This window comes from Canis lupus, chromosome 22, assembly GCF_003254725.2.
Source record: "Canis lupus dingo isolate Sandy chromosome 22, ASM325472v2, whole genome shotgun sequence".
NCBI lineage: Eukaryota > Metazoa > Chordata > Mammalia > Carnivora > Canidae > Canis > Canis lupus.
Genome location: NC_064264.1, coordinates 18,854,558 through 18,869,158, shown reverse-complemented (window position 1 = coordinate 18,869,158; position 14,601 = coordinate 18,854,558). Strand labels below are relative to the sequence as shown.

The 14,601-nt window shown below is 34.3% G+C and overlaps 1 long non-coding RNA gene across 1 annotated transcript in view; it reads right to left on the bottom strand.

Annotated features, from left to right (window-relative positions):
• Positions 1–14,601, bottom strand: part of LOC125753335 (uncharacterized) — a 145,326-nt gene that overhangs the window by 104,671 nt on the left and 26,054 nt on the right. The window contains exon 2 of the long non-coding RNA XR_007404909.1: positions 6,935–7,020. This is a non-coding gene — a long non-coding RNA (uncharacterized LOC125753335). The remainder of the gene's footprint in view (positions 1–6,934; positions 7,021–14,601) is intronic.

The following is a 14,601-nucleotide window of genomic DNA, read 5'->3' as shown; positions in this document are numbered from 1 at the left end:
CGGGCCCTGGGCCAAAGGCAGGTGCCAAACCGCTGCACCACCCAGGGATCCCATCCATCTTTCTTCATAATTAGCCACCTTATTGTTAAACTACACATTTCATATGTTTCTTTGGAAAACGCTGGTAAATAATCTGGTATTTTTCAAAAATTTGACTGCATTATTAAATGGCAGATTACCTGGATACAAAATCCAAGGCAGGAATGATATAGCTATTCTTTTTAATGTAGAAGTTTTTTGTTCCTGTTTCTGTTTTAATAAAAATTTCACCTATTGGTCATCCCTTTAGATAGTCATTATTGCTTACTTTAGTTGCTTACATTTATCTTTGAAGGTCTACAGTTTTTGGATGAAGGACAATACACAATTAGTTGTATGTATATTTATTTCCTCTAAAATCACTCATTGCCTTTACTTACTTTTTTTTTAAGGATTTTATTTATTTATTCATGAGTGACACACACACAGAGAAGCAGAGACACAGGCAGAGGGAGAAGCAGGCTCCATGCAGGGAGCCCGAGGTGGGACTCGATCCCGGGACTCCAGGATCATGTCCTGGGCTGAAGGCAGGCACCAAACCGCTGAGCCACTCAGGGATCCCCCTTTACTTACTTTTTAAAAAAGTTTTCTTTAATTTAGAATAGTTTTTCAATGCTCGGTATCTTTCCTGACATTACATTTTCAAATTTACATTTACATCTCAGAAGAGTCAAAGTTTTATAAATTGTCACTTGCTTTATAAATTGTCCTTTATAGTTTACCTTTGCTTAATATCTTACCATGATTAAGTTCACATTGTTCATTTTGGTAGAAATACAGTATTTTTTTAAAGATTTTATTTATTTATTCATGAGAGACACAGAGAAAGAGAGAGGCAGAGACACAGGCAGAAGAAGCATGCTCCATGCAGGGAGCCTGACATGGGACTCGATCCCAGGTCTCCAGGATCAGGCCCTGGGCTGAAGGCGGCGCTAAACCGCTGAGCCACCCGGGCTGCCCAGAAATACAGTATTTATGACATTGTGTCTTCACATCAAGAGGCAGTGTAAGGTATTAGTTTTGTTCATTATTATGTAATTATAATTGCATACTTATAATCGAATTCCAATCTTCTGCCATTCCTTACTTTTATCTCTGTTCTCATATATTAAGAATTCTTGGGGCACTTGCGTGGCTCAACCACTGAGCCACGCAAAGGTGGTAGTATTTGTCCACCTTTGGCCCAGGTCGTGATCCCAGCATCTTGGGATTGAGTCCCACTAGCCCTGCAATCAGGCTCTCTGCTCAGAGGGAAATCGGCTTGCTCTCCCTTTGCCTTTCCCCTACTTGTGCTCTCATTCTCTCTCTCTCTTAATAATAATAATAATAATAATAATAATAATAAATTCCTATTACAGACATAAGTATACTTACTTATTTGCTCAATCCTACAACATAAAAAATCATGTCCAAACTGCTATACTGACCCTACTGTGAAAAAAGAAACCCAGAATGCTAAAAATAAAGAAGCAACAACTTATTCTGGGTGGAATCACATGTATGTTGGAAATTACCAACATTGTCTATTATATTCCTATTTGTTTAAAATTACTTGAGACTACACATAATTAACATTCAAAATAAGCATAATTTTAGACAACACATGCAGAAATGAAGAAAAATCTTATAGTCAGAGAGTAATCAAGGGTTGAGGCCAAACATGGTCCATAGTGGTTGGAGGTTAATTATCCTTAGAGGTTAATTTTCTCATGACTATAAACCTCCGGGAATCAAGGTGCTAAAAATGAGTTTGTTATATAAAGCTAAGAGGAAACTTTATTACATTTACCTAACCAGAAATGCAAACTCTGCACAACTGCACAGAGACTCTACATAAGGGCTGGTCATCTGCCCTAAGTTATGAGTTGAATAATGGGACCATTCATTCAAAACCTAAATTTGAATCATGTACACCACAGGATAGAGTTTAAATTCCACTAAGCCAATTAGGTTGAGATCCCCTAACTAAGCTGTTAATGAGTAACTTGGTCTTAAATTGATTATAAATGTAGAAAACTGGCAAAGGAAAAGAAAACATAACAAAACATAAAAACAATTTTCCCAAAGGGCCACTTCCATAAACCAGAGCATGCGTTTTACTCTCACAATACACTTCTGAAAATGAGTTCATTCCCATAAATACAGAATACATGATCAGATAATATCTTACTTCGGAAGTCAGCGGTCCCAACCAACAGGAGCATTTCACACCATGAGCTAGTGTATGAATAAAATAAATTAAGTATCATAGTCCACAAAACAGTAGGAAAACAATTTTTATTACAGCTATGTGGCAGAAGCCTCACTTATCAGTTAAAGTTGAATTTGGGCCCTGTTGTGGTTATGTATATCATACAGTTTTATACTATAAGGAAGAACAAAACAGAAAAGTTTCAGATTTTAAAATATCAGTTATAAAACGAATTTTTGGAATATGGCTAGTATTTTTGTTAAATAAAGAATAAAAAACTTGTTTTATTTCTAACTCTGAAAAAAATATGATAAGAGAGATAGCTTTTGATATCAACCCAATTGATATGTGTGGGATACATAGTGCTTTTCCAGAAGGCAGTTGAATTTTTTGAATGTTTATAAAAATTGTGAATTTCTGCTAAAAAGAGTTTTTCTATTTCACTCTGATTTCCATATTAATAGGTTTATTTGCATAAAATATATCTATCCTGTTTACTTTCTTTTATTTGTGAATGCATTTGGAGCTCTTCTCAAATCCTTCCTATACTAGGTTTATGGCAACATTTACTATCAAAAAGATGAAATAATGAATGTAAAATCAGCAGGATACTACTGTATCTCCTTAAAGATTTCTCTCTCTAAAGCCTCTTGTGAATTCCAACTATAGAACTGCTAGGGTAATATCAAAAGATTTGTTCCCCAGCTGATATATTTTTATACTCATTTAAATATAGAGTAAATGGCCATTCCATTTTGTGTGCTGTTAAAATCAAAAACAGAGACAAGCCTTGAAAATTTCCTGAGCAGACAAAACCAGTTCAGTCTAAACAAGCGAAACTTAATTTAATGTATTTTACAAGACTAACTTGACCTGGGTTATTTCTTGCTTATGCCTCTGGAAATCATAAGCAAAACTTACACTATTTCCCAAATTTGATACGAGTCAACTATTAAACAATTCCTATCATTTAAGAGAATTCTAATATTATAACCAATCACCATGAAGATAAACAGTTATTGCCTCTTCTGTCTCTCTCTCTATATATACACATTGTATTAATGATACAGATCCTGAGCCTCATTCCATGTTTTGGTTTGAGGGAGCTCAGTTCATGGGATTTTTGCTGTGTGCACAATAAATATTTACTAAACATAACTTTGGTAATTCACTAGTTTCACTTCTATTATTTCTGAAATTTTGACAATGCTTATCTCATTCATGCTTCAAAGTTCTATTTTTAAACTTTCCCAAGGTTTAAAATTTCCCGATACAATTTCTTGGTAAAATTACTAATTATTCAAAAATAACTGGAATAAATGACAATTTAAAATTTTCCAATTTAACCCTAATCTTGATATAAAAAATCACACAGAAAAGGAAGAAATAGAGAAAATACTTGTAAATCATGTATCTATCTGATAAGGGGTTAATATCCAAAATATATAAAGAACTCATATAACTTAATAGCAAAAAGTACAAACTAGAAAATAGACAAAGGACCTGAATAGATATTTTTCAAAAGACACATAGATGGTCAACCAACACAATATGCCCAACATCACTGATCATCAAGGAAATACAAATCAAAACCTCACTAAGAGATCACCTCACATTTGTTAGAATTATCAAAAAGATAAGAAATAACAAGTGTTATCAAGGTTGTGGAAAAAAGGGAACCCATGTACACTACTGGTGGGAACGTAAATTTGTCCAGCCACTATGGACAACAGTATGGAAATTCTTTAAAAGATTAAAAATGGAACTACCATATGATACAGAAATTCCACTTCTGGGTATTCATCCAAAGAAAATGAAAACATTAATTTGTTTTTTTTTTTAAATTTATTTTTTATTGGTGTTCAATTTACTAACATACAGAATAACCCCCAGTGCCCGTCACCCATTCACTCCCACCCCCCGCCCTCCTCCCTTTCTACCACCCCTAGTTCGTTTCCCAGAGTTAGCAGTCTTTACGTTCTGTCTCCCTTTCTGATATTTCCCACACATTTCTTCCCCCTTCCCTTATATTCCCTTTCACTATTATTTATATTCCCCAAATGAATGAGAACATATAATGTTTGTCCTTCTCCGACTGGCTTACTTCACTCAGCATAATACCCTCCAGTTCCATCCACGTTGAAGCAAATGGTGGGCATTTGTCATTTCTAATAGCTGAGTAATATTCCATTGTATACATAGACCACATCTTCTTTATCCATTCATCTTTCGTTGGACACCGAGGCTCCTTCCACAGTTTGGCTATCGTGGCCATTGCTGCTATAAACATCAGGGTGCAGGTGTCCCGGTGTTTCATTGCATTTGTCTCTTTGGGGTAAATCCTCAACAGTGCAATTGCTGGGTCGTAGGGCAGGTATATTTTTAACTGTTTGAGGAACCTCCACACAGTTTTCCAGAGTGGCTGCACCAGTTCACATTCCCACCAACAGTGTATGAGGGTTCCCTTTTCTCCGCCTCACACCAGTGAGAATGGGGAAAATTAACAAGAAAACATTAATTTGAAAAGGCAAATGCAACCCAATGTTTACTACAGCATTATTCACAATACAGTAAATAGCCAAAATATGGAAAAAAATCTAAAGATCTATCAATGGATGAATGGATAAATAAAATGTGGTATATATATCATAATAGAATACTACTCAGCCATAAAAAGAATGGCTCACCTTGTGGATGGAACTTGAGGGTATTATGATAAATGAAGTCAGACAAAGGCAAATATCATATGATCTCACTTATTGGTGGAATTAAAAAAAAAAACAAGCTCATTGATAAGAAAATAGGTGGTCACCAGAGGCAAGGGGTGGGGGATAGTAAAATAAATGAAGGAAATCAAAAGGTAAAAACTTCAAGTTATAAAATAAGTCATGGGTATGTGAAGTACAACAACAATAACAATAAAGGTAGCTTTTTGTTATTTCTTCTGGATCTTTAGAATGGTTATGGCATATATGACTGTTCTCAATGGATTCTCATAGAAAATCTCATTCCAGTTTTAGTTTTCAACTCAAGAATATGATTTTATGAGGCCTGTTACTACAGTCAATATAAAGCGATTACAAGAAACTGAGTAAGCAAAAGCAGGGATTGCAGTTTTTTTATAGTATTAGAAAGAAAATTATCCTGAATGAAAATTTACTTACACTGTCAAATACTTGTTAGTAAGAAACTGCATGCAGGGGACATTGTCAAATTCCCTTTTATAGGGAGAAAGTCCATTTTCGTATTTCCAATTTTAAGAACTGAGATTTTAAAAATACATACTTAAAAATGATTTGATATTTATTACTTGAGTAATCTAAGGATCAATTAGGCTACTGAGCTCGCTTTCCCAGAAATCTGTCTATGGGTGCCATTATTGCATACAGTGGTTTCCAACTATAAAACTAATTTTACATTTTTTAATGGTCATATTTTACAGTAGGTGTGTTCCCCCCCCTTAATGTCTTTTTGTTTAGTTAGAACTTTTATGTTTGCTAGATGGTAGTCTGTCTGGTGGGAACATTGATGGAAGCTATAACCTTGTGGCATACCAATGAATCTATGTACACATATATAGCACCATCAATTTCCTACAGTGGACATTATTTTCTAAATCCACTCAGCAATGATCATGTTTTTAAAGTATAACAACCTGGGGACACTTGGGTGGCTCAATCACTTAAGAGTCTGACTCTTGGTTTTGGCTCAGGTCATGATCTCAAGATTGTGAGACTGAACCCCACACTGGGCTCTGTGCTGGGCATGGAGCCTGCTTAAGATTCTCTCTCTGCCCCTCTCTCCACTTAAAAAATAATTTTAAAAAAGTGTAAAAACTTGGATGGATTATTTATCTGTATTGAATTTGCATTATGACACTGTACTCAAATTAGGCAAGTTAGTTCTATTCTCAAGGAAAAAAAATGACAATATTTGGTAGCTTGAGTTTTTAAAAAGCCACTGAATGATATTTGAAAATATGTTATCTCATAATGCAGAATATAGCTGCTAACGACAAAATGGCCAGGTCCACATACTGAATAGTAATCAGTTTTGTAGATGTTATGTATATTATGCATGAGGATGCAAACACATTCTGGGCCAGTCAGAAGCCTTTCCATATGCTTGGACAGCTATTAGCTATTGGTCTCCAAGACTATTGGAGCTATTAATCTCGTCAACTTGACGAGAACATGTGCAACTAAAGACCATGGCACAGTAGCATAATCTCTCCTACAAGGAAAATGGCCAAAAATGATCATGGAAACACTTATTACAGACAGGAGAATAAACTTGCAGAATTCAGTGTACAGAAGAAATTTTGGTCTGTGGAGTCATTGTCTGGTACAGATAATTTCCTGCAGTGAAAGACAAATCCTAGACTTTAAATCCTGATACTTTACAATGGTAGGAATCATTAGAAGAACTTGGCAAGATTATTTATACCAGGAATCCAGAAAACTTTTCTTGGATGGCTTTTAATTAGTCTTGAGTCATCAGAAAGTGATTAATGTCAGAGTTTTTCTTAAAATAGTATTGGAATGCCTTGTAGATCTGCAAAAGGTAAGATCTCTCCCAATTAATGTGTACCTTGGAGTAATTTTTAGAAATATTAGTCGAATGACATTGATGCTTTTTGATATGTAATTCAGATTCCCCCTTAAGTATTTCATAAACTCTCAGAGCAGATTTTTGTTCTTGTACCTGTTAGAGTTTCATGTGGCTCCAAAGATCTTAGCTTACTCCACACCCCTCAAAAATTTAATTTCTTTTTCTGTTGTTCTCGCACTCTGGGAATAAGAAAGACAGAGAAAACCATGTTTTATCTGGGAGAATTTTAATATATCTTTAATTAAATTTACTGTAAATAAGTGACATTTTTATCTTCCTATCATCAGAGGAGAGATTCAAGAATAGCTAATATGACTAGATTTTGTAAGGACTTAACAAGTGAGGCATGACTCACATAGATAAGAAATATTCAATGGAATATGGTGGAAGTCTGGGGTCCAGTAAGTCTCAATAATGTTATCAGTCACATGAAAGATATGACAAAGAGATGATACCCTAGATACTCTTCCCAGGTTGAAATAGCTAGAATTTGCCTGCTTGATTTGTGGACTTATTTATAAAGCAGTCATAAATAGAGAATTAACAAAAATATAACAAAATGTGAGATTATCAATATACAGAATTCACATGAACTTAGGGATAAAAAATATCAAGTCAAAATTATTTCATGGCTAGAAAGAGAGAGGAACAAGAGCAGCAACACAAAGAAAACAGAAAAAAAGGAAACAATACTGGAGATTAACAAAAATCCTATTGTAAAACCCCATGTGCAAAAAATTATGACCCTTAGCTAAAACAGATACTAATTGTTAGTGTCAATGTGCACGTACACACGCACACACAGAAAAAAAATCAAAACCAAATATAAGAAACAATAGAGGCTTGGTCAGTGACTTCAGAAGTAGATGAGAATGAGAATACTATATTACTTATACCTAAGAGATTCTAGAAAATAGGTATACTTGTTTCCCAGTTTTCTTAATTAGGAGAATTATGGTTTTCTACATATTGATTCGAAGACCCTTGCAGAAGAAAATCACTGATAGGCTGAACACCAGTTTCTCTTACAGGGGATATTGAGGATGACAAGGTAGAGAATGTTAGGGAACTCAACCTACGGAAAATTATATATCAGACAGAATATATCAAATTAGAACAATTAAAATAAAACTGACAATAAATTCAATTATCTTTTTTTTTACTTCTTAAAGATAGAATATATCTGAAGTTCCAATGGGGAGTGAATAAAATCTGACCTATCTCTGTAAAGAAGAGGAAGATTTAGATACATATTATTTAATGATCTAAATTTAACATTTCAAGTGGGTTAAGTGATCACACTAACTTGATTACTCTGTGAATAAGAAAAAATGAAAAAGACCTAAAAGCACAGGTAAGTTTCAGATAGAAAAATAAACCATATGGTTAAAAAACATCAGCATAAACAATTCTGAAACAGAAAGGAATCACAACATAGTTTTCTTCATGCAATATAATATTGGTAGCTTTATCGTCCTTGAGAAAATAGATTTGATGAACTGCAATTTTACAGTGGAAAAAGGGGTCTCCCTCTCTGGAAATCTGAGTGGCTAAATTGAAGTCTGCTTTCTTTCAGCTGCCCTTCATGTTTCTAATGATAATAGTATGATTGCCAGTTCTTTTTCAGCATACTTTGGAGAAGTTCTTTAATAGGATCATTGGCACACTTGACTTTGCTGACCTTTCTGCTTGGTGAAATGACATGATCCAAGAAGACTGAAAATCTATTAACTCCTTGATTTTCCTCTTTTACTTATATTAAACCTCCTTTATTCTTGAAAGTCCTATGTCATCTTCTCAATGTTTTAAGTTGAAATAAAAAATTTCACATGCCATTATCTTAGCCTCTCTGTTTCTATTCATTTGGTCACATCTTCACAATGATCTGCTAATTTTGTTGATTTGCCCATGAATTTTGATAGTCAGCTTTTCAAACTGTTGCAGTGGCCTTAAATTGCTCTAGTAATCTAAATAAATGATGGTGGAACAACAGGACACCTAAAACCCAAAGAGACTTTTCAGAACAAAACACTTTGAGACTGCATCAGCCCATCTTTTTTTTTTTTTTTTTTTTTTTTTTGCAATTTGTCTTTTTTTCCCTAAAAAGTTAGTTAATATTTGGGGGGAACAGAATGTAAAGAATGTCTCTACCAATTTATCTATGTTTACTTCTAGAAATTCCTGTACTTCCAAGGGATTAGTTTATTGGTCAGTCTACTTCCATTTGTGATTTGCAGAATTTGTCTGTTGGGAAAATAATTCTACTATTATCTAATCAAAGAGATTCATAACAGGTTATAATGGTTTATACTTCCCCTTGAAGATGTTCAAGGTAATTAGAAATTTACATAAAACTGTAGACACAGATTTTTATAAATCTGTGGCAGATCATTTAATCTGCTGTCAATCTGCTGCAGAAAAGTACACATACCCCTCGGTGTTATAATGACTCGAGATGGTCTGACTCTTGGCCGTAAAGGCTTCCACTTAATAAAATTTACATTCATTTGTGTGCCTATATGAGGCTACAACTGTATTTCATACCCTGCCATGGGTACAGTTGAAGGTAGATTTTTGGTGGCCCTATTTCAGAAAATGCAGAGGATTCATGTCTGAGTCTTAGAATGGGTCTAGGCAAATCTTGGCAAAAGGTGAGTGAGGCAGCCATAAAAAGAAGGCCCTCTCTGAGTGGGGAAAGCGTAATTGACAGTCCCTGGTGCTATGCTCTGGAAGCCCATCACTACATTTCTTCTGAGGGCTTATTTCTTACAGGTTGCTCCCACCTCCGGCTGAGTGTGACAGGGAGAGTAAAGCATTCCTGCTCCTGGGACATGCCACATCTTGTAGCATTGGCTCAAAGATTCCTTATTGGCTTTACTGAAACTTCTTTGAGAACTGTACAGCAATAAATCAAGCATTCACCCAAGGCTCCTTCCTTCCCTCTCACCTTCATTCAACATCAGATCTTCATGCCTGACTAACAGCTCTCCCAGCCATTCCAGGCTCCCTCTCCACTTTCTTTGAAAGGCAGCCCCCTAATAATTGTATAGTGTATCTAATTGCATTTTGGCATCTGCCTCTCACAGAACATGAAGTAAATGTGCTGGACAAAGCTTGTAGGACATTGTTTTAGAGAGGTGTGATCCTAATTTTATTTAAGAAACTGCTCTAGGGTTAGAATGTGTGTGTGTAAGTGTGTGTTGGCTAAGCCAGAGTTGTGTGTAGAGATTCTGTCTTCTAAATGGATGTAATTTTTTTCTTTTCAAATTCTTTTCTTCCATTTTTTGTTAAAACCTTTGTTTTTTCAATTTGTTTTCAATTCTGTTTCCTTAATTGGGATACTTATGACAATTAATACAGTGTAACTGATGAACAACCAGAGTTTCAAGTGTAGTTTTCTGAATTATCACTGAGAAATAATTGTTGAAAATGTAAGTAGAACAGAAGGCACAGCTGGGCTCTTAATACCAATCATCTGTGATAGATCACTGACCAAAATGAATGTAATCTATAATATTCAAAATCCCCATTGAGGTTCACATGTATATTATAATCAATAGGACAGCAAGGAATAGAGCTGTTTGCACTGATTACTTCAGTTATTCAAATAGAATTTTTTTTAAAAAAACAATGATTCATTTTCATAATTATTAAATATGAATCAAGCTTAGGAAACTTTACCAGAAATTGTTATTTTTAAATATTTTGTTACCCATAGTTAGATTATACTATACTTTGTATATTTATTTTCCCTATGTTCTTGCCGAAACACAATTACAAGCCTTTCTTAGGCAAAAACAAAACAAAATACAACTGACTTTTTAGTTATCACTAAAAGGAATTTTTTAAAAGATTTTTATTTATTCATGAGAGGCAGAGACATAGGCAGAGGGAGAAGCAGGCTCCCTGCAGGGAGCCTGATGTGATACTCGATCTCAGGACCCTGGGATAACGCCCTGAACCAAAGGCAGACACTCAACCACCGAGCCACCTAGGTGTTCCTGAATAAAGAATCTTTTCTGATTTTGCTTCGTAACATCATTGAGTTTTTCCCACTCAAAGAAGTTTTTGAAAAGTTTTTTGGTGACCTGACAGCATGTCAATCCTGTTATTTAAATGGATGAAGTAATCACCAATGTTGGCTCTCAATATCAATCAAGGCAAGTTCTTACAGTTTTAGCAAATATAGAAATATTCTAATTCTCTATACTAGTTTGCAAACTTATAGAACAAGGACAGGAGTTAAATGAAACAGGCCATGTTCACTGCGTTTGATTTATGCAATGCACAGGGCTGTTTTTTGGTTTTGGTTTTCTTAAAGATAGATTTGTTTGTTTGCTTGTTTGTTTATTTGAGACAGAGAGCACTTGGGGAGGGAGAGAGTCCCAAGCAAACTCAATGCTGAGCATGGAGCTCTATTTTAGGACCCCAAGATCAGGACCCGAGATGAAACCAAAAGTCGGACACTCAAGTGACTGCCACCTGGGCACCCCTGCAACGTACAATTTTATACAGTTAAAGAACAACCTCTAGTTTCACAAACTCAGGATTTAGTGAAAGTTTGTCTTTATTTTGTATACATATGTGTATATGTATGTTAAATACACAAATTAGTAGGATAAACAAAAAGAAAGGAAGGAAGAAAGGAAGGAATCAAGGAAGGAAGGAAATTTCTTTATTTTGTCATCTTTTCAAAGATTTATAAGGTCATATTGTATGTAATCAGGTGAATAAAAAGATGTTCTGACCAATTCTTCTTGGTCTGCCTCCAGGTTTTTGTTCATACATAGTTCATTAAAAGTTTACCTAGATTTAGTATCATATATGTACTGAGATGGGCTTTGGAGCTATAAAGGTAGATAAGAGCTCTTCTTCCCTGGAAGAGTTCATAGGCCACAGGAGGGGAACATGCAAGCAAATACTTGTTTTAAATTATAAAAACTCTGTATTTAGAAAGTTTTGGTAATTATATATTAACTATCCATGTAAAATATTCAAGGCTGAAAGAAATCTGGTAACTTTCAAAAAATAATTGGTTAATTTCATCTATTTATTTGTGCATTTACCTGGTATTTATTTTGTATATACTTTATGTTAGGTGCTATGTTAGATGATGGGTAAAGCAGAAATTATGTCTCCAAATAAAGAGTACAGAGACCAGAACAGAAAGTGGCAATTACAATGATGTCTACTGAGACTTAGATTTGGGAAATTAGTTAGTATAGTGGAGAAGTTAGCAGGTATATATACTTTAGTTTGGTAATTCATAAAAGACCTCCCAAACAAAAGACTGGAACTACTCCCAAGTTTCGTTATTGTTGTTGTTATTTGTTCCATATCACTCCTTCTCTATTATTACTTCAGTGAGACTTACACTATGTGCCTTCAACAGGCATGTGCCTGAAACTGTAATTCTTACAGAAAACAGTGACACAGCACTGATTATACAGAATAGCTTGCATGTAGATACAACTGATGAATGTGACCACACTTCTACAGGTGATACCTTTGCTATATTTGAATTTTAGATTAGCAGTAAATAGTACAAAAGAATTACTCTTGATAATTAACCAAATTTACCAAAAAGAGTTTGGAAATATGAATATCATGAATAAAGCATTGCTATTTTTGTGCCTATATTATTTTTCTGTTTTTTGAATGATAATTTACATTAAGGACTGTTCCTATGCCTTGTTTTTTATGTATATATCTGTCTTTCAAAGTTACACATTTTACCTTTTTAGGTATCTATTTTTTCTTGCCTGTTTTGAAAGTGTCTCTAGCGCAAAGCACAATATATATGTATATATATATATATATAATTCAAAGTACTACAATGCTATTGTAATTTGCAAGAAAATAGCCATTGATGCACTATAAACTATGTGGTCTAAAGTCAATGTGATTTTAAGATAGAAACAGCTTCAACTATTGAAAAGTTAAATGAAAGTAACAATTAGAAAATATTAAGTCTTAAAAATCTTCCTTTAGAGAGTAAGCATACTTTTAAAATCACAATTTATAGGTACATATTTGCCTGCGTTGCCCATGCAGTCCTATCTGGAAAATTAGTTTTCTTAAAGTTGTTAATTTACAATAGAGTTCCTAATTACCTTAATGGTATTGCTGAATATTGTTTTCAATTAGAACAGTGGAGCACATTTAGTGGATAGATGTTATCGCTTCATAAGGTTCATGCTCAACACCATACCAAGGCTTTTTATTAGTATGATGTTAAAGGTTCAAAAGAGGATGGAAAATTGCTTTGAAACCAAACTTTGTCTTTTAAGAGGTTTCTTTATAGCTAACTTAAGAGCATACCACTGCTTTTGTTTTATGTCAATACTTTGTTATTTATGAAACTTGAGGAAAAAAATAACATAGAGTCTGCATTATAAGTTTGTATTTACCAATGATATGGGAACATAATCAAATTAAGCTAAACTATTTATGTAAATTTACCATTTGATTTAACTTTTATTAAATGTTTAAGGCACCAATTCTATTAACAGATATCTTGCCAGATGCAATGGTTAAAATATAAATAAGATAACTTCCTGGCCTGTAAGTGGTCCATATTCTGAAGTAGGAGAAAGAATGTAGAAACAGCAGACCTCAGAATACTAAATATTATATTTTATAATATAGTTTCTCAAAACTCTCTTAATTGGAGGGCTTTTTCTTTATCTTGATAAAAAGATGATTTAAAATAAAACAATAAACTAAAATAAATAAGGAACTGCATTATCTATCAAAAAATTTAACAATAACAAATAACAATCATGATGCCATACATTTTAACAATATAACAGACCTGTGGATACACTAGTGATAACAGTTTCTACAATTTGCCCCACCCTTGAACTTGCCATGATAGCATTATGTTGTAGTTGTGCATGCTGATTTCCAATTACTGTGAATAATATAGACAACTTCATTTATTAAAATGCAAATTTTTCCCCACTCCCTATCCAAAAGTTAGTCCTCTCTACGTTTTTCATAAAAGTCCATGCTAACTCCATGTGTGCAAGTGTGCGCACATGTGCGCGCGCGCGCACACACACACACACACACACACAGGAGAGTGAAGGAACAAGAGATATTGAGAAACAGCAATATCCAATCTATGATATCTTCAATAAAATTTTGTATTCTATGTCAGTTAGAAATGGGTTTGAAACCTGACCTTATTATTGGCTGTACCATTTTTAAAAATTTATTGTCTAATCAATGGAGTAAAGGTATCTCAGAATTTAGATAAGGTATAACTTTTAAAAATCAAGTGCCAACAGGACTGCACTGTGATCTGCAGAGATGCTTCACTCAGCTCTTGGCCAGCCAAGTCATGGCTAGCCAAGTCAAAAATAATAAGATAAAGAAAAAAATAAGGTTCTCATATGCAGCTTGATGCAGAATTATCTACAAATAGTCAAGTTATGACAATAGCCCAAGTTAACACTGACTGATTAATGGATATAGAAAAGGTGGTATACACACACATATACACAAACATAATGAAGTATTATTTAGGCATAAAAACGAATGAAATCTTGCTATCTGCAGTGACATGGATGGAGCTAGACTATTATGCTAAGCAAAATAAGTTAGTCAGAGAAAGACAAGTACTATATGATTTCACTCATATGTGGAATTTAAGAAACAAAAAAACGAGCTGAGCTGTGGAGGGAGAGGCAAACCAAGAAGCAGACTCGCAACCGTAGAGAACAAACTGATGGTTACTAGAAGGAAGGTGGGCAGGG